Genomic DNA, 20,966 nt, shown 5'->3' with positions numbered 1-20,966 from the left:
ATTCTCTCAGGAAGGGGCTATCTCCTTCAAGAGTGGGTTGTCATAAAGCTAGGACACCCTTTGGCTTTGGTCACCCTTCACAGGTGTTTGCTTGCCCTTTGACCTTCTCTGTTGTGTTGTGATATAGCACAAAAACCCCATGAAGCCAGGCCCATGCCCCTGAGCTCTTCAGCCTACAGAACCATGAGCGAAATGAACCTCTTTTCTTCATAAATTACCCAGTCTCAGATATTCTTTTATAGCAACACAAAACAGACTACGACACAGTGTAAGTCCTAATTTAAATTCTATGTGGGAAAAAAGGAATACGTAAAATTTAGTCTCTTTCACAAAGCAGCTACAGAAACAAGTAAAAAAAAGCAAATCTGGTAGAAAACAAATATCATAAAATAGATACAGGTAAACTGGAAATTTAGACAAAGGAGAGAATAGAGCTAATGGAAGAATCAGGAAATACCAGGTAGTCGGCATGTGAGTTAGATTTTGAGGAGTGGGTAAAATTCAGAAATGAGGAGGTGAATGCATGCATGGTGTGTGGGTGTGTATGTAAACCAGATATTCTAGTCAGAGGGGATCACACAAAGAAAGCCACAGATATTGGAATGTATTGGGCACAGACTTAGAACTGGGAGTGGTTATGTAAGTTTTGTGCACAAGGATTGTGAGAATTGAAAGTTTACAGATGAATGGTAAGCTGGTACAGAGCGGAATGGAGAACCTTGATGCCAGGGCAGGAAATTAGAATTTTGTTTTATAGTCAACAGGGAGCCACTGAAAGATTTCAATGATGTAATGATCAGATCACAGTTATGCTTTAGAAAAATTAGGCCAATAATAGCACATTCAGTGGATTATAGGGAAGAATTCAGAATTGGGCAAGTGAGGTAGGAAAGTTTTAAAAGGTTGCATATTTAAAATTATACCTTTCCCTTTACAGGATTCATAGGGCTGATTATGTAAAGCATTGGTGTAAAGGGAGAATGTGGCTCAGTATCATGAAAGTTATCAATTGCCTTGATTTGAGAGGATTTTGTATGGAAAGGGTATGGACAAATGAAGAGTTAATGAAGAATTAAGCACTATCAAACCTGATGTTTATAAATCTTTAAATACAGTCTGTCCTTAATTTTTGTGTTTTTAATATCAAAATTTTTGCAATTACTAAGGTGGATATCAAAGGAAAAGCATCATAACCTACAAATAAACTGATTATTTCTGACATTAGTTTCTACTGAATCATTTTCCCCAAACCTTAACCCTAGTGTCTTCCTCAGTATTTGTATAGTTCACTGTCTTTCTAATTGTCAAACGTTGTATATCTCTGTAATGGAAATATCACTCAATTTTGATTAAAAAATTTAAAGTAGGTGATCAACAATCAGATTACTCATATACATCAAGATCTTAAAGAGGTCAAATTGTAGGAAATTTAAAGGGATTTGAAGAATTTTTTTTTTCTTTGACAAGTTCTTGTTTTGTCACCCAGGCTGGAGTGCAGTGGCACAATCTTGGCTCACTGCAGCCTCGACCTCCTGGGCTCAAGTGATCCTCCCATCTAGCCTCCCGAGTAGCTGGGACTACAGGCATATGCCACCATCCCTGGCCAAATCTTTGTATTTTTTGTAGAGATGGGGTTTCACCATGTTGCCCAGACTGGTCTCGAACTCCTGGGCTCAAGTGATTCATCTGCCTTGGCCTCCCAAAGTGCTAGGATTGTAGGAGTGAACCACTGTGCCTAGCTTGGGAGATACTTTCTTTGGAGACATCATGGTTGGGATTCTTATTGTGCAAAACAAATGAGTATAGATAGGGGCTTGCCTGCTCCTCACCTTGGGTTTTCACCAAGGACAGCTTGAAATGTGGGGTTTTGTTTTGTTTTGTTTTTGCCCCAAAAGGACACAGTGAACTGATGTCTGACTCACATTGGAAAGAGTGCTAAAGGGCAAGATCTGGCTAAAACAGCCTGGGTTGGTGAAGGAGAGGTCAGCATAGACTTCTGCCATAGTGAAGGCAGGTAAGCACAAGGAGGTGTAGAAGCTGAGGGGAACTATTAAGCACTAAGCCAAAGGACAACAATGACTGTGTCATACAGTTGGAGAAATCCAGGAAGGGTATCCCCCAAAAAACAGAACAAGCGTCTGATTTAAGCATTTCCCAGTACCAAAGAGATCGAAACCATCTTATAATAGCAACAATAATGGAGAAATGTTTGCCTCCCAAAGCCCCCTGGCTCTTTTCACATCTCCCTGAACTTTATTTGCTTTAGCCTTAATTGGAAATGGTAGAAACTCTTGCTTATAATAGAGGTGGCATAGGAATGCCATGTAGAAATACCACAGGAGGAAAGAGAGAAGAAGGAACTTACACCCTTTCTCCCTTCCCCTTTAAAAGGTAATGGGAGTTTGCCTCTAATGAAAGAACTAATTTTAAATCAAGTTTAAAGTTTGGATTATTATCTGGATCTAGGAATTTTAGATTAAATTATGAATTTAGACTTATTACCCAGGAGCAATGAGTGAAGTCATGGGGCCTGCGTGAATTGTTATTCAGAAATGGGGGTTGGAGAAATGGTGCACACATCAACATTATGTAAGAGGAATGTGAGAATGTGATAAAGTTTCTTTAATGTTTTTACTTCATGGATCTTGCTTGTTTAATGATATTGTGCTGCAAAAGCTAAGGCGAAATTTCAGGTTATACAAATGATGAAGGTTTTCCTTAAGTCCATGAAAGTGATGTTAGGATCTGATTAAAAAATGAAGAGTTGGGTCGGGCACTGTGGCTCACGCTCGTAATCCCAGTGAGAGGTGACAGCGTGCTGACAGTCCTCACAGCCCTCACTCGTTCTGGGCGCCTCCTCTGCCTGGGCTCCCACTTTGGTGTCACTTGAGCACTTCAGCCTGCCGCTGCACTGTGGGAGCCCCTTTCTGGGCTGGCCAAGGCCGGAGCCGGCTCCCTCATCTTGCGGGGAGATGTGGAGGGAGAGGTGCTGGCGGGAACCGGGGCTGCATGCGGCGCTTGCGGGCCAGCGCGAGTTCCGGGTGGGCGTGGGCTTGGCAGGCCCCGCACAGGGAGCGGCGGGCCGGCCCCGCTGCCCGGGGCAATGAGGGGCTTAGCACCCGGGCCAGCAGCTGTGGAGGGTTTACCGGGTCCCCTAGCAGTGCCGGCCCAGCGGCGCTGCACTCGCTTTCTCACCGGGCCTTAGCTGCCTCCCCGTGGGGCAGGGCTCGGGAACTGCAGCCCGCCATGCCTGAGCCTGCCCCACTCCGTGGGCTCCCGTGCAGCCCTAGCCTCCCCGACAGGTGCCGCCCCCTGCTCCACGCGGCCAGTCCCATCCACCACCCAAGGGCTGAGGAGTGCGGGCCCACCGCTTCGGACTGGCAGGCAGCTCCACCTGCGACCGCCGTGGTGCGAGATCCACTGGGTGATGCCAGCTGGGCTCCTGAGTCTGGTGGGGACTTGGAGAACCTTTATGTCTAGCTAAGCGATTGTAAATACACCAATCGGCACTCTGTATCTAGCTCAAGGTTTGTCAACACACCAATCAGCACCCTGTGTCTAGCTCAGGGTTTGTGAATGCACCAGTGGACACTCTGTATCTAGCTAATCTAGTGGGGATGTGGAGAACCTTTGTGTCTAGATCAGGGATTGTAAACACACCAATCAGCGCCCTGTCAAAACAGACTACTCTGCTCTCTGTAAAATGGACCAATCAGCAGAATGTGGGTGGGGCCAGATAAGAGAATAAAAGCAGGCTGCCGGGGCCAGCAGTGGCGGGTGGCTCTGGTCCAGTTCTTGGTTGTGGAAGCTTTGTTTTTTTGCTCTTTGCAATAAATCTTGCTACTGGTCACTCTTTGGGTCCACACTGCCTTTATGAGCTGTAACACTCACCGGGAAGGTCTACAGCTTGACTCCTGAAGCCAGCGAGACCATGGAACCCACCGGAAGGAATGAACAGCTCCAGACGCACCACCTTAAGAGCTGTAACACTCACCGCGAAGGTCCGCAGCTTCACTCCTGAGCCAGCGAGACCAGGAACCCACCAGAAGGAAGAAACTCCGAACATCAGAAGGAAGAAACTCCAGACATGTCGCCTTTAAGAACTGTAACACTCACTGCGAGGGTCCGAGGCTTCATTCTTGAAGTCAGTGAGACCAAGAACCCACCAATTCTGGACACACCAGCACTTTGGGAGGCCGAGGCAGGCGGATCACCAGGTCAGGAGATGAAGACCATCCTGGCTAACACCGTGAAACCCCGTCACTACTAAAAATACAAAAAACTTAGCCGGGCGTGGTGGCACCCGCCTGTAGTCCCAGCTCCTTGGGAGGCTAAGGCAGGAGAATCGCTTGAACCCAGGAGGCGATGGTTGCAGTGAGCCGAGATCACGCCATTGTACTCCACCCCGCACAACAGACCAAGACTCCATAAAAAAAAAAAAAGTTGACAGAATTAGAAAGTTAATAATTGAGAAATAGAAATTCAACAAGAGTGGCGATCAGAAATAATTAGAATCAGAACATAGGTATCTTTATCATGATGCAGTGGTGGTTACAGTACTGTATGCATTTGACAAAAGCCTTCAAGCTGTACACTTAAAATTGGGGAATGTTATCATATGTAAATTATATACTACTTAAAAAAGGAGACTGGATGAATAAATGCTCCATAAATTTTGTAGGCTTTTGGTTAATTTCTAGAATTCTGAAGAAGTTGAACTTGATGATTTTTGCTAGTGTTCTTATTGCTTTTACGGAAGAGCAGATTTCAGAACATTCTTTCTTTTCTATTTGGAAACCTCACTTCTATAAATAGAATTTTAAAATATGCGTTTATTTCTTTCTGGCTTCTTTCATTCAACATTATCTTCGTTAGATTAATATTTGTAGTTTATTTTCTTTGTTCTATAATGTTCTATAACAATGATTCTCTCACCCTTTTTGGCATCAGAGACTGATTTTGTGGAAGATTTTTTTTCCACAGACTGGGTGGGCGGGGGGGGGGGGGGGGTGGAGTTGGTGTGGGTGGTGGGGTGGTTTCAGAGGCATTAGATTCTCCTAAGGAGCAAGCAAGCCACATCACTCGCAATAGCAATTCCCAAGGGGGTTTGTGCTCCTATGAGAATCTAATGCTGCTGCTGATGTGACTGGAGGCAGAGCTCAGGTGGTAATGCACGCTCCTGTGCAGCTCACCTCGTGCTGTGTGGCCTGGTTTCTAACAGGCCATGGATGGGTACCGGTGTAATGTTTTAGGAATGTACATGTGCTCTGGCTATGCATCTTATGTCATATGTATACATATATATGAAACATCTTCTAAATTAATGTATTCCATTTTTGTTGTTTTTATCTTGACGAGGTGAAAAATTTTAACTATCAATCTTTTGTATTTATTCAGATGATTATATAAACTTTCTTCTTTATTTCCTAGTGCACATATTTATTTTCTAATACAACACCCACCTTGTATTCTTTAAATAGAACCAACTTGGTCCAGATGTGTAATTCTTTAAATATATCACTAGATTTTATTTTCTGTTATTTCGTTTGTTTAGGATCCATTTCACAAAAGAAATTGGCCTGTAATTTTTTTTCTTATAATATTCTTTCCATGTTTGGTTGTAAAATCATGCTGACCTCATAAAATACTTAGAGGTGCTTCCTATTCTTTGGAAGGATTTGTTCAAAATTGACATGTTTCTTTTTATATATTTGGAAATTTTACAAGTGAAACAATCTATGTCTAAGGTTCTTTTTGTAAGTAGGTTATTCTTTAGAAATTCAGTTTATTAATGGATATAATGCCAGTCAGATATCTATTTTTGAGTTTTGGTAAGTTGTGTCTTCAAAATTATTAGCATATCACTGGTCAAAATACCCTCTTGTTATCTTTTTTTTTAATGCTTCTAGAATATGTGGTGATATTTTCCTTTTCATTCTTGATATTAGTTATTTATGATTTCTTTATTCCCTTTGATTAGTATTTTTGTTTTCTTGATCTTTCCAAATAAGCAAGTTTAAAAGATTTAAAAATCTTTTCTGTTAATATGTTTCCTACTTTATTAGCTCCTGGTCTTTTGTTATTTTCTTTCCTCTACATCCTGTGAGTTTAATTTGCTCTTCTTTTCTAATTTCTTGAATAGATAACTGATTTTTTAGTCTTTCTTTTCCACTAACATATGCATTAAAGTTAGAAATTTTTCTCTAAGTTGATTTATTGTTTCATACCAAAAGTTTAATAGCAAGATTGAAGTTTTTACATTTCTAACTATAATTTTGGATTAGTATGCTTGTCCTTTTTATTATGTCAGTTTTTTCTTTATATATTTTGACGCTATTAATTAGCTGCAAAACGTGTTACATCTTTTTGTTACATCAATCCTTCACCATTTTTAAAAAAATCCCTCTTCTAGTAATACTTGATAAGTTGAGAGAAAATATTCGAGAAAATATTTGCAAATCACATATCTGAAAAACATATCAGAACATATAAAGAGCTTTTAAAACTAAAAAATATACAAACAAACCAAAAACAAGCAGAGAATATGAATATACACTTTCTTATTTAATTTTTATTGTGGTAAAATTTACATAATGTAAAATTTAGCATATTAACTTTTTTAAGTGTACAATTCAGTGATATTAAGTACTTGTGCAACCATCACCATTATCCATCTTTTGAACTTTGCATTATCCCAAAATGAAACTCTTTATCAGTTATAATATTCTTTTTATTTTTAAAAGATGTCATGATACACATTTACTTTTGCTGTTTAATATAGGATTCTATAGCTGCGGCTATAGATATATTTTGTCAACTTGATTTGTGATTCAATTCTCTTAAAAATAATCTACAGATCTTTAATTGACTGAAAGTTTTTATTATGCTATCTAAATATGAGTAAAGATAAAACAAGGAATAAACTAACTTGTTTATAACTACAAAGCCAAAATAAACACAAATTAAAATAAAAACAACTATAAAACCAAAACAATTCAACTCATTAACGTAGGTAAACATTTACAATTCAAATAATTATTTACAAACTAAATATATAATACTGATTACTATGGCACAAATTATTTTGAAGGTGGCAATCCTGTATTACCAAAACGTGGGATGAAGACTCCATTTTCAATTGTAACTAACATGAATGTGTGCACCTCATTTGACTTTGCTTAGAGCAGTGTTTCTCAAGCTTAGCCTCATACCAGCCTAACCCAGGGAACTTTCAAGAATACTAACGACTGGGCCTCACCTGCAAAGATACTGGGTAATTGCCCTAGATGTGGCCTGAGTCCTGGGATGTTTTAAATGTCCCCAGCTGAGCCTAGTGATGAGTCAAGGTGCCCAGTCAAGGTTGAGGACTGTGGATTTATGTGAATATGTTGTCTGTATGCCAGTTCTACCACTATTATTTTTCTCATTAGACTCTAATTAGCATATAATTACTTGGAACTGACAGTATATGACAGTATAGTAAACCAAATGTAATGCAAAACTAAATGTTTTATGGCAGTACTGGTTATATACCTAATCCAAAATATGCATATATTAATTTGTGTTTATATATTTTTCATTAAAAAAGCACAAGGTAAAATTTTTTGAAGACAGATTATCTCCAAGAATATGTCTGAGGACCAAGAAAGGTCTACAAATCATCATTTGAATAGTATTCCTATAACTATTTAACCTTATGTAAGAATGAAAAACAACCTACCTTATTTGTTCTCAACCATGGCTACACACATTAAAATCAACTGGCAAGTTTCAAAGGAAAAAAAACTCACCTCATTTTCAACCTGAGAGGAACTAAATCCCTGGGGGTAAAAGTAAAACAGTAACTTTTACAAGCTTCCCAGGTGATTCTCCTGTGCAGGCAGGGGTGAGAGTCATTGGAATAGACTATTCTATTATTTACAAATTACATAAACTAAGTTGGAAATTTTGAGAAAGATTTAAATGCATTTGTGTCCTTTATGTAATCTTAAAAGTCACTTCTTTGTAAATAAATTGTAAAGAAAGTCCGGATTTTTATAATTACAAGAGAAATAAATGCATTGCCATATTTAAATGATATTCTCATTTTTTAAATAAAAAATTTAAAGCTGGCAGCTATGTTTCACTTATTACTAACTGCCTTCTTAAGCATTTAGCATAGGGCAGAGTTGAGTAACACACATGAAGATAAACTTTAACTCTTTAAGGATTTTTTTAAGGAGAATAAAATGGCAAAAAGATTGACAAATTATAAAAGACAAGAAGATTTCCATAAAGGTAACATGTGGTGCTATAAGATGGAAAGAAAATTGTGTATTTTTAAGTAAAGCGATCCACAATTACCTAGAAAGTTCAGGAAAAAGACTGAGATTATTTTAGTAACATTTTATTCAGTAGCCGTTTCCTGAAATATTCTTCATAATAGAAACAGCACATATTACACACACACACACACACACACACACACACACACACACACACGTAGGACTGGCAAACGATAATGTCAAAAACTCCACAAATATCTGTGAATTCTGATTTACTTTTATGAAGTTTCTCAGTAAAATAACATTGAGAAATCTACCTAATCTTGTTTGAAGTCTAAGATATCTGGTATTGGAACTGAACTTTTTTCATACAAAAGTTTTTGTTTGTTGGTTTTTCAGAAGACACTATATATTTGCAATACTAGGGAGTTCTTTAATTGATTCAATGATGTATTTATTGTTTCTATGTGTCAGGCACTGTGGTAGGATCTAGGGAGTTACAAATTATTAACTTTTAAAGTATTTATTGGAGCAATGGACAAATCAGCCAACAATTACAATTTAATTTGAGTGCTATAAATACTATTATTACTATTAACAATAATACCAGCTAAAAACAGACAAATAGGATTACATCAAACTAAAAACTTCTGCACAGTAAAGGAAGCAGCCAACAGAGTGAAAAGACAACTTATGGAATCGGAAAATGAATTTGTAAACCCTACCTCTGATAAGGGGTTAACATTCAGAATATTTAAAACACTCAAACAATACAATTGTAAGAAAACAAGTAACCTGATTTTAAAAATGGTCAAGGAAACGAAATAGACACTTTTAAAAAAGATATACAAGTGGTCAACAGGTAGATTAAAAGAATGCTCAACAGCACTAATTATCAGAAATTGCAAATCAAAACCACAAGAAGATACAACCTCACACCTGTTAGAATGACTATTATTAAACAGCAAAAGTTAACAAGTGTTGGCGAGGATGTGGAGAAACAGGATCCCTTGTACACCACTGATGAGAATGTAAATTAGTACATCCATTATGGAAAACAGTATGGAGGTTCTTCAAAAACTTAAAAATAGAACTACCATATGATCCAGCAATCCCACTTCTAGATATATGTCCAAAGGATATGAAATCAGTATGTTGGAGAGATAGCAGCACTCTTATGTTCATTGCAGTATTATTCACAATAGCCAAGATATGGAATCAACCTGTATCTATCAGTGGATGAAAAGATAAATAAAATGTGGTACATATACATAATAGAATACCATTCAGCCTTAAAAAAAAAAAGAAAATCCTGTCATTTGCAACAACATGGATGAACCTGGAGGACAATATGTTAAGTGAAATAAGCCAGGCACAGGAAAATAAATGCTGCATGATCTTACTTATATGTGGAGTGTAAAAACGTCAAACTCCTAGAAACAAAGAGTAAAATGGTAGTTACCAATGGGAGGGGGTGGTGGTGAGGGGTTGGGAGATGTTGATCAAAAGATATATTAATAATTTCAGTTAAATAAAATATTTCAAGAGATCTATTGTCCCTTATGGTGAATATAGATAACAATGTGTTGTATAACTTAAAAATTACTGAGTAGATTTTAAGTGTTCTCATCCCCCAAAAATAAGTATGTGAGGTAATGCATATGTTAATTAGCTTGATTCTGTCACTCCAAAATGTGTATATATACATTAAAACATATGTTGTACACTATAAATACAGACAATTTTTGTCGACTAAAAATAATAGTACCAGCTAATAGTAGTAGAACACTTGCTGTATGCTGGACTCTGTTCTAAGTATTTCGCATGTATTAATTAAGTTAATAATATAACACTGGCTGCTTCTGTAATGCAACAAGTCAATTGCTGTCTGATCCCTATGACACCAAAGAAGTTAGTGATTGTTCAGAGTCATAAAACTTAAATAATTCCTGGCCAATTCAAAGAAGCATTGAAGAAATAGTCTAAATAGAGGGAATAGCATTTGTAAATGCGTGGATGCATGGACCGTCCATTGAACTACAGATAATTTAGTATATTTGGAGCATTGGGAATATGAAATAGTGGTAGGAGGAAAGGATGAAAAAATTCAGCAATTGTATCTTGAGGAACTAATATTTTATGCTGATGAAGTTGGAGTAGACAGAAAGTGAAGGGAAACTATTTAACAATTTAAAGCATGGTATTTACATAATCAGAATATTATATTTTAGAACGACTATTCCAGTGGTCATTCCAGTTGGTAAAGAGAATGAATTAGGAAGGAAAAGTTGGAGTTAGAGAGTTAAGAGACTTTTGTAATAGTAAAAGCAGGAGCTAATAGCCTGGACATAAAGCGGTAGAGAGGGGATGGAGGCAGTCAATAAAGTCCATAGATATTAAGAAGTAAAATAGAGGCCAGGCATGGTGGCTCATGCCTTTAGTTCCAGCTCCCTTCTGGAGGTTGAGGCAGTAGGATGGCATAAGCCCAAAAGGTCAAGGCTGCAGTGAGCTGTGATCATACCACTGCACTCCAGCCTGGGTGGCAGAGCAAGGTCCTGTTTCAAAAAACTAAGAAAAAAAAGTAAAATAGAAAAGGAATGCTAATCAATTTTGTGGTGAGAAATTCTGATGGTTGATTTTATGTGTCCCCTTGTCTAGGTTAAGTTACCGAGATATTTGGTCAAACATTATGTTAGATGTTTCTGTTAAGGTAGTTCTTAGGTGAGATTAAAATTTAAATCAACAGATTTTTAGTAGAGCAGATCACCCTGCTTACATTATGAGGTTACTTAGGTTGCATAATGTGGATGGGCATCATCCAATGAACTGAGGGCCTTAATAGAAAAAGACTGACCTCCCTGGAAGAAGAGGGAATACTGCCAGCAAGCCTTTGAACCTGAATTGCAATGCTTCCCCGGGTCTCCAGCCTGCTGGCCTACTCTAAAGACTTTGGACTTGTCAGGATTTCCCAATCATGTGATCAAATTCCTTAAAATAAATCTTTCTCTTTATATATTCTGTTGGTCCTGTTTCTCTGGAGAAGCTTGACTAACATGGAGGGTAATTGAAAAGGAAGAGTCTAGGATTATGCCTGCAATGGATAGTTGTCGGGGCCATTCACAGGCATTGGAAACACAAAAGGAAAGATGGGAGGATATAAAGAATTTAGTAAATCAGATGTCTGACCCACATACAAATGGAGAGGATTAGTGGAAATTTTATAAGGCTAAAAGTCAAGCAAGAAATCTGGGATAGATATTCCACTCTGGGAGAGGGGTTCTGTATTTGGAAAAAACCCATTCAAGAAAAACAGTAGCATAAAGTTAAGAATAGAAGCCTGGGATAAAGTAAGAGAATGAGGAGACTAGCAAAAACCTTTTAGGGTTGAAAATAAAAAACTGGGACAGAGTAGAATCACAGAAGTCAAGAGAAAGAGAATTTTAAGAAAGGATGAGTCAAATGCTACCAGACTACATAATTTTGAAATTAGAAGGAAATCAGTGCCCTTGGGAAGAAGAGTTTTCAAGACCTATAGATTTAAGATCGACAAAAGCCAAACAGCAATTACTACAATAGAGTTCAGAAAAGCAAGACACATTTTTATCTATCTCATAGCCAGATTTGTAATGAAATTAGGAAGGATATTTTCACTTAGCATACACATATTGATTTGATGTGCAGAACAACTTTGAGGCTGAGAGAGTTCAGGAAACTCACCATCTTCCCTTGTGACAAAATGGCATATCCAGAATTTGAACTTGTGTTCAGTGCTCCATAAGAGAGTCATAATACATTTATTTGCTGTAAAAGAGCAAAACAAGTAGCCACATATAGCAATAGCTGAGAAGGAAAGAGAAAGAGACACAGGGAAACAAATAGGAATAAATAATCTTACACACAAACTTGCACTTATTTATAAGAAAAGAAACAATATAAAGTATCTTAGACTGGGAAGAGAAGTTGTTAGCTGGCCACATGGAAAATACAACAGAAGGATTTCCACAATGGTCATTATTCGGGAAAATGTCTAAGTATAAGATGAATGATCGGGAAATATTGGTTTATTAAGAATCTGTGCCTTTAGGTGACTCAGAGAAGGAAATTCAAATTTCTCAAGTGGGGCTTCAGAATTCTGCATCAGTACTACTTTGAGTTATTTAAAATAATTATTCGGTTGCAAGTCAGAACTTTTGACTCTAAATATGTGGGAATGAAGATCTGCTTTAAAAAACTCATATGTAGGACTTATCTATATTTTATATGTAGACACTCAAATAAAGCATCAGTGCGTTTAAGGGAGGATGAATGAGTATAAATGCACTCTACATGTTCTAGAAATTAGATGCATTAAAATGCATGTCAGCATTTCTCAAATAAAAAAATTAAAAGTATGTGTTTATATAATTGTATTTTTTCAATTCTGTTCTACATCTATTGTTTTTATAATAAATTCCCATCTAAATCCGAAAGAGTGGTAGAATTTTCTAATTCTTTTGAAAATCAGCTGTAAACTTCTTCTAGTGTACTTGTATTGTGACAAAGTTTAAGAGTTGGCTACAATAATTTTTAGCCTCTAAAATTTTGCAAGTTCCATTCATTAGCAAAGGTAGGAAAAGATATTGTCCAAAATTTAACAACAAAGAAATTATACCAATCATGTATCCTTTAAAATATTATATAATTTATGTATTTGATATGCTTGTTTGCTTATTAATAATTTAGAGTAGTAAATCAAAAATGAGATCTTAAGCATTTAGAAAAAGAATGTATGAGACAAAATAATGGGTGCCTACAAAAACAAACTCTAATGCTTTTATATTCTTAATGAAAAATATTGCTTGTAGGTATTAACATATAAATGCCTGTTCTCCACACCCAAGTTCACATTGTCAACACAATTATCTAGTAGGTGTATGCATTATTTCAACATACTTTTAGAGAATATAAATTCTCCAGTTTTAAAAATTCAATTATCTTACATATTAACCGACTTATATGTAAATATAGTTGAATGACTTTTGCTGCTCAGCTTTTAAATTATTTTTGTTATTTTATTAAATTATTATTTTAAATTATTTTATTTAAATTATTTTATTAAATTATTAAAATAATTTTTGTTATTTTATTTCACTAAATAATGTAAATTAAATAAATGATATAAGCTACAGATATGCTTAATCTCTACTTCCATTAATAATTTTACTTTTATATCTATCCCAGCATTATTAGACCTTTCCATACTAGTAGAACGGTTAGTTAAGGCAATCCAGAAAGGAGAAAGAAAACACAAATGCATGAACTTTAAACTTTTTTAATTGAGTATTTTGTATTAAATGAATATTTTGTAATTTTACAGGATGTTTTCCTGTAAAATTAAATATGTAAGCCAAAACCCAAATTATTTCTTCATGCATTTTTTTTTTTGCTCAACCTCTAACAGTTATTCCAATAATTTATTCCTTATGAGGTAAAAACTTCTGTATTTTGGGAAGTCATCTAAATTAAGTAACTATGTTTGTGTGTGTCTGTGTGTGTAATTTCAATTATAAATTTATAGATTATATGACTTCTATGTGAATATAGATGAAGTTCCTCATATATCATTGTATTCAGCTCATATTGCTGAAGTTTAACAAAATTTAACCCTGAATACTTGTTTTTGTAATTATACTTCAATCTGTGCACAGAATTTCTTGCCATACAAAAATTATAGGCTTCTAGGTTGTGGGAGTGGATCATTGATTACAAACAACAAGATGGAAAAATGAGTGGAAGTAATTTATTTTACAGATAATTGTGAAGTAATTTATTTCAACAAGCACTTTTCTTTAAAACTGCTATATAATGCAGCAGATTTAGTAATTTATTGCTTCGTATTAATAACAACCAATATTTTCAATAAAAACACTTCAGAAAATTGCCCTTATTGGAGAAAACAGACATTGCATTTTATTTCCAAATAGCTTTCTAAGTGACAATAGGAAAGACACACCATTACGTACCATTTCCTAACGCTAAAAATCATAAAGCAAAAATGTTTTTTCTTTCAGGCCTACACGGAAAACATAAAACTTTCCTTTTAAAATAAGAATCTCATGACCCGTCCTTTAGTCTTCAAATGACCAGGTGTTTTATGACAAAGATTTCCAAATGTTCTTAGTTTTCAAATTTCTATCAATTTCCTCTTAATATAAAACTCATGCTGTCTTTGATTTTTTTCTCGCAGAAATCCCAAATACTTGGATATTCTCTTCTCTTTGAATATATTTCATAACTGTTGTTATGGTAAATCCAAATTTACTTTGCTTAATCTAGTTATCTATCCATAAAAGTCTTCCAAGTATTCAGTTCTAAAAACAGCCTTTTATTTTTCTTCTCCACTGACTCATATTTTAAGCAAATTGCCTATTACTCATGCTTTGAAGAGAATGTTTTTAGTTTGCTACTTTACTTTTTCCTTAGGGGAAAAGAAACATTTTTCATGTTCTAAATTCTTAATTTAAATTAAGACTTTTTGGGGGTGGGGTGGGGGACTTGTTTATATTGACCACTTCACTCCATGTGTTTCAGGGTTTCACAGAAAAGCCATAGCAACTAGGGGACTCTAGTATACATACTGCCACTTAGCCAATGGTTTAGAAATTTTCACAAGATTAGATTTAAAGGAAATATTAATATATTGAGTTTCATTGAATTTCTTCAACACAAAGTGATACTGTCACATCAAATTTGAAACTTATGTAACTTTTAAAAAAGTTACCCTTTTGTGAGTTTTTAGAGTTGTGCTTTTAAATAAAATTGAATAAAATCACACAAGGAGCAAATTTAATGCTATTGTAATGCCTCTAGAGGGCAGTATTAAATTATTTGAGATTATAACAGACTTTTTCTCAAGCAAGTCACTCAATATTTGAAGAGGTGACAATGAAAATGGAAGAGGGTAGTGTTCTTTTTGTAATCTTATTCATGGATGCAAATGGCTGTAAAATCCAAGTCCTCACATTTGAATCAACAAGTGTTGTGGGAAGAGGATTTTTTTAATTGAGCTTCTTATCTGCTCTGCTGAGAAAGAGCTTATTTTCTCCTACTACTAAGGTCTCTGGACTTTTATTGGCACACTCAAACTACATGATGCTTAGAGAGTGAAAACAAGTACCTGTTTTCCAATAAGGACTCTTTCCCTGCAGACCACTGTAAGAGCCACACTTTTGGCCGGATCACATTATGTTCACATTTGTGATTTGAATTGCGGATTTTGAAATATTCAAATAAATTAATTGTTTCAATAATCTTCCAAATTGTATCAGCTGCAAGTATAATTTTTATCCTATGAGGACTCTTTTTCTCACTACATAGAGATATAACATTTTTCAGGTGGTTTCTTAGCTCTCCAATACAATAAAAAGAACACGTAAATATAGAGGATAATGAAATCCTTACTAACAGGTGTCAGTTAACTTTAGCCCTTTTCTCGTAGAAACCACACTTCATCCCTGAAGTACGAGAGACTCCTGAGACAAGGGTGAATTATTTGCCCTGTTCAAATAGATAACTATAATTTACAGTTTTTCATTTCAGTTCTTTTCTTTGTAGATGTATCTTTCCAAAGTTATAAAGTCAATTTGATTTTTCCTAAATAATCATGTTACACCCTGAGGTGATGAAAGAAGATTCGAGAACCCAGCTGCTTTCCTGTATTCAAAACTGGTTGAAAGCATGAAGGTTTATTCTTCTTCTTGTTTATATAAAAGGTAGGATCAGCATGACTGCTTTACTCATTCTTCTGACATTCTCTTTGGGAGTGTAGAATATATTTTCTTTTATACAATATGCTTCCAAACTGAATACAGAATCTGAAGGATGGTTTTACATTTCTTCCAATAATTTTTGTGAAAGAAATATTAAATATGCCCTTTAAATTTGTAGCAGCCATACTTAATTTAAAACTAAGTACATAGGAATTGTTGATTTTGGAAAAAAAACTTATTTGTTAAGATAGCTTATATAGTTTATCTTCTTAGTACTCTATTTGTACAATATTGTAAATATTTTATGAAACCTTACAGTATCTATGTGAGAAGTATAAAGCATTATTCCTGCTTTTAAATGGAAAACATTGAATTCTAGAGTCGAAAGTGACTTCTGTAAGGTTACATATAGATCAACATTGGCATGCATAAGAGAAAAGTTTTCTAATTTCTGTTGAAAACGTCTTATTTGAAATAAATCCTTTCTGCATCAGAAAACAGACATCCTCTAAAAGTAAAGAAAAAAAAGCTATTTGTTTCCAACTTTCTCTTAACACCTGGAGTCTCCTCAGAAGGCAGATCTCCACTCCTTGAGTGCTACACCCTTGTCTGCCCCTCTTGCCAGCCAGTGGTACAGAATATACCAAACTGCAGATATTTCTGCTGTAAATGCACTGATAGTTTTGCTTCAGAGTGCAGCCACTGTGGACATAAGAGAATGATCGGTCAATAAACTCAGGGGTCTTCTGATATTTTTAATACACTTGGATACAATTGGCATTAGCATTCCAGGAAAGTCCCTGATTTGGAACGTATCACTAATATCTCCCACTGGCCCCTGTGGCATAAGGGATACCGTGATGTACATTGTTTCAAACATTGGACATTCACACCTGGTGGGAGTACCCTGGATTTATCAATGGTTCTGCTCCTCGCATACGCCTGTACATACACTAGTTTGTGAAACTTTTGGAGGCCGCATGGCTTGTGAAACACGTGGAGGTCCAGCAAACTCAAAGAACTCCGTTCTCCAAACTCAAAGAACTCCATACAATCACTGTAACCATTTACTGGCCAATCTCTTAACCTGTTTTTCAACCCCTAGATTCTCGCTTTCTACCCTAATACATCCCACCTTCTGCCTCTGCTGTTCAAAATGTGTCCAGACGCAGCATCCCAAGCCCCCTATAATCTCATCCCTTTTACTTAATATTCAGGTAAATATCCATTTCTCATGCAATATCTACCATCAAAACAAATCGAGTCATGGGTATGCCAAAAACTTCCAACACTCTTTGTTCAACCCAACCCTTGCTTCAGCGTTCTAGACTTGAATATATCCAGTAGTCCCTTTGCATCAGTATTTAGATGCGCCATAGAAAAACTGACCTCATCCGGAATGTAATTCATCATCTCCATACACAAACCTATTTTTCTTCCTGTGCTTCCAATCACAGTGAAGAGCATCACAATTCAGCAGTTGCCCAAACCTGGAACTGCTGCTTTCTTCATCCGTAACTTCTGATTATTCCTGAAATCCTAAATATCTCTTGAATCCTTTCACTTTTCTCATCTTTCTGAGTCTGGCTCACCATCATCTCTTGAAATGACTCAGAAACAGAAAGCCACAAACTGCACGTTCTCACTTACAAATGGGAGCTAAGCAATGGGTACGCATGGACATACAGTGTGTAATCATAGACCCTGGAGACACCAACAGGTGGGAGGGTGGCAAGGGGGTGAGGAATGAACTACTACCTGTTGGGCACAATGTAGATGATTTAGTGTATACTACTTAGGGTACACTAAAAGCCCAGACTTCACCACTGCATAATATCCATGTAATACAACTGCACTTGTACCTGCTTAATCTATTTTTAAAAATTAGAAAAATAAAAATAAATAAATAATAAAATACTACAGCATTTCTCATAATGGAATCAAAATAACTAAAACAAAATTTCTTCACTTGAAACTCTTAAATGATTCATTTTTCTTTCAGGGTGAAGTCCATATCAATTATATGGTTTTCAAGATCCTGCATTATCTGGGCTCTGTTTATTCAACCAACCACAATCTTGGCTTTCCTAAGATTGGCACCAATCATGAAAAAAATCCATTTTTCCCTACAGGAAAACAATTCTTACCTCGATTTCTAAATGTGAGGGAATTCATGGCTCTGAATTGTGGTAATCAAGTATTCTCAGTTTGTTACAGACAGTTGCCTTATCTTATATTAATATTTCCACATATTCATTTAGACACTTCTCCATGTGGATCACTTCTCTCAAGCACATACTATTCTAAACAGCCAACTTGCTGTTTAACTCTTCCTCAAGCATCAGGCTTTAGCTTAGATACAAATTTTTATAGGATGCCTACCCTACAAGGTAGGTATGTGGGGTCCTACCTGCATGTGCACATAGCATCCTGCATTTCCTCCATCGAATGGTTATTATATCTTGATTTCCTATTCACTTAATTGTATTGTCTACTAGACTCTCAGCTCCATGAGGGCAGGGGCTCTTTCTCTCTTGTTCACACATCTGTACTCAGTTCTGGATAGTGCTTAGAACCATTAGGTGCTCAATTAACATTAGTTAAGTGAATTAATGTAGCAAATATATGTTAGAGTTCTAAGCCTTATGTCATATTGTTCCTTTTTTGGGAAAGCCCACATTTTTATTTATATTTTTGTATTAAATATTATTTATTTACAAATAATCTCAAATATACAGAAAAGTTGAAAGAACAGTGTAAAGAATTTTTTTTCCTGAACTATTTGAGACTACATTGCCAAATTGTTGCCTCATGATCCCTTAATCTCTTTGGGCTGCTGTAACAAAATACCTTAGACTGAGAAATTTACAAACACAGAAATTAATTGCTCAAAATTCTGAAGCCTGGGAAGTTCCAGATTAGGTGCAGCTCTTTCAGTGTCTGGTGAGGGTCCATTCCTCATAGAAAGTGCCTTCTATGCGTCCTCCTATGGTGGAAGGGCAAGGAGACTCCTCCTCCAAGTTTCTTTTAGAAGGGCATTAATTCCATTCCTGAGGGCTTCACTCTCATGACCTAATCATCTTTTAAATGATGATTTTAACCCTGCCTCTTAATATCATCCCAGGGTGGCTTAGGTTTCAGTAAATGAATTCACAGGGTGGGGAGGGGACACAAAAATATTCAGACCATAGTAACTCATAATACTTTTAACATGTGTTTTCTAAATGTTTTCTAAAACACATGGACATTCGCCTATATAACCAACATGGAACCACTGAAATTAGAAAATACAAGATAAGTGACTACTAATTTTCAGACCCTTTTCAATTCTTGTCAAATGTACCAATACATCCTGATCCATACATGGAAATGGCAGGTCTGTTGGATGGAAGAAATGAATTAACCAATCCCTGAGCTGCCTTAACTCATGACTTTTTCTAACATACATAATACATTTTTATATTGTTAGAGCCACTTTGAATTGACTTTTTAAATATTTGCAAATAAAGGCAATCTCATTGTTAAATAATATTTAAACAGTTGTATGTTGTTATTTTATGCATTTTGGTCGTGTATCTCCATTTAAAATTTTAAATCCTGAAACATATGGACCATAATTAAGAATCATTTTCCGGCCGGGCGCGGTGGCTCATGCCTGTAATCCCAGCACTTTGGGAGGCCGAGGTGGGCGGATCACGAGGTCAGGAGATTGAGACCATCCTGGCTAACACGGAGAAACCTCGTCTCTACTAAAAAAAAAAAATACAAAAAATTAGCTGGGCGTGGTGGCAGGTGCCTGTAGTCCCAGCTACTCGGGAGGCCGAGGCCAGAGAATGGCGTGAACCCGAGAGGCCGAGCTTGCTGTGAGCTAAGATTGCACCACTGCACTCCAGCCTGGGAGACAGAGCGAGACTCTGTCTCAAAAAAAAATAAAAAAGAATTATTTTCCATATTTCCCAGCATCAAGCACAGTGTTTGCTGCATAATAAATATTTGATAGATATTCGTTCATTAATTATATTCTCCTTTAAACCTTATTAGATTGTTCATTTTTTTCTCTTAAATTTGAAAGGTAAATATTTTATATACTTCCATGACCATGAAAGAATCATCTAGAAATAAGACTATCAGAGCACACCATTTTAAGAGCAGAAATGTTTTTGTTAAAGAAATGTATTGCAAGTTTTCTTTTCTCTTACTTTAGTATAAGAGTATAAAATGTCAGATTTGAAAAGGATCTTATAGATGATCTAGCCAAATTCCATTTTAAAGAATTATATTCCATGGCTCAGGAAGAATTTATGGTTTTAGTTATTTTTTCACCAATCTATAGTTAGCCCTTCAAAATTGTCCTATATACAGTAGTCCAAAGTATTTGAAAACCCACAGCCTTGACTACTACATCATGCTCTTTTGAATGATCTTTTTGATCAAGTACAAACTGTTACTTGAAAAACATCTACACCTATTTAACATTTTGACTCAAATTTCTTCTTTGCTCCCAATAGTATGCTAACATACTTTATGTCATAATGAATTATTTAGCAAAATATATTATCTTTTTCCTTGTGTCGTCATGCTTCTCCTATCAAGCAATCTATTGTCTATAAAATATGAGATAAAATATTATAGTTATTAAGAGCATGGGCTCTGGAACCACACTGACTGGGTTAGAACACTCATTTCTCCATTTGCTCCTTGTGGGAACCTGAAAAATTTAAATTAATCTCTCAGGGCCCTTGTTTTCACATATACAAAACCAGAAGAAGAGTAGTACTGGCCTTCCAGGATGGTTGTAAGGACTAAACTACTTAATACATGTACAGCTCAAGGAAGATGATGAGCACTTAATGAGTTAATCTCTTATATTATGGTGATTGCTACAGATCATCTATTTATAAAAACAAAAGCACATTATTAAAATACTATGTTTAAAGAAAGTTGTCCATGATTA

The sequence above is a fragment of the Pan troglodytes genome, chromosome 4, assembly GCF_028858775.2.
Source record: "Pan troglodytes isolate AG18354 chromosome 4, NHGRI_mPanTro3-v2.0_pri, whole genome shotgun sequence".
NCBI classification, from domain to species: domain Eukaryota; kingdom Metazoa; phylum Chordata; class Mammalia; order Primates; family Hominidae; genus Pan; species Pan troglodytes.
The sequence above is the reverse complement of the archived record's forward strand: the minus strand, read 5'-3'. Positions refer to the sequence as shown.